The sequence below is a fragment of the Setaria italica genome, chromosome VI (assembly GCF_000263155.2).
Source record: "Setaria italica strain Yugu1 chromosome VI, Setaria_italica_v2.0, whole genome shotgun sequence".
Taxonomy (NCBI): Eukaryota; Viridiplantae; Streptophyta; class Magnoliopsida; order Poales; family Poaceae; genus Setaria; species Setaria italica.
In genome coordinates, this window is record NC_028455.1 from 5057824 (window position 1) to 5059056 (window position 1233).

Genomic DNA, 1233 nt, shown 5'->3' on the forward strand with positions numbered 1-1233 from the left:
TAAAGTTTAGTCATGTCACATCGAATATTCGAAGCCTAATTAGAAGACTAAATATAAGTTAATTATAAAACTAATTAAACAGATGGAGGCTAAACGGCGAGACGAATTTATTAAGCCTAATTAGTCCATCATTAGCAAATGGTTACTGTAGCAGCACATTGTCAAATCATGGACTAATTAGGCTTAATAGATTCGTCTCGCCGTTTAGCCTCCATCTGTACAATGGGTTTTGTAAATAATCTATGTTTAATACTCCCAATTAGTATCTAAATATTCAATGTGACAGGGGCTAAAGTTTAGCCCGGGGATCCAAACAGCCCCTTAATATCATACTATTTTTTTGTTGCTATATATACATATCGACCATGGAGCAACCAGTACTCACACATTCACCAGTCAACTTAGAGGAGTAGAACACAAAACCACATCAGTTAGGATGGCGGCATCTGTGAAGCGCAGCAGGCAAGGCCTCTTGCTGCTTGCATTGGTTCTTCTGGCATTCTCTGTCATTCCTGCACAAATCAGTGGTAACTAATAATCAATCTCATATTTTATGGGGGAATAGTCTTCATTTTGATTCATATTATCGTTGCGCTGTTGCCTGGTTTTCATTCTTTAGCAGAGACAAAAACAAATTTCCATATATGCTTTTCTTTCGACATTATATTTAGAGGATATTTATATATCTGTTTGTGATGCTTAGGTCAGAGCATAGACGGCGGCAGAAAGACTGAAAGAGCAAGAGCAAGAGCAAGACGACGATAGGCGCCAACAAGGCAATCATCCATGATGACAAGTTCAACGGATGCTATTACAACCAGGCACCCCATGATGATTCGGCGGTCTTCTGCTGCAAGGAGGACAACCTGTGTGCTGGCCATCGTTGCCGGAGTGCGTTCTCAACTGCCCCTGCAAGGTGAACTGCTAGCTAGGCGTTGAGCTCCCCAGTCCATGGTTCTTCAGCAGTGTTGTGTTGAAGATGTTTATTATTGATAGTAGTTTTGTACCAGCATTTGAGAATATACAATAGATTGGTTGTTTAAAAAAAAAATCGGTTTATGTATGAAATTATGAATACGCGCGTTCTATGATCCAACCGTAGAAGGACGAAGCTCAACTCATGGTTGACTACGGCCAAAAAGGATTTGCAGAAAGCCCCTAGTTCAACGCTTTACGGAAACAACTTTCTGCTCTGTTCTCCTCCTTGTGGGCATGAAAGGCATGCACGGGTTC

At 41.0% G+C, this 1233-nt stretch overlaps 1 pseudogene; it reads left to right on the forward strand.

Annotated features, from left to right (window-relative positions):
• Positions 1 to 436: 436 nt before the first annotated feature.
• LOC111257684 lies at positions 437 to 928 on the forward strand (annotated as a pseudogene).
• The last annotated feature ends 305 nt before the right edge of the window (positions 929 to 1233 follow it).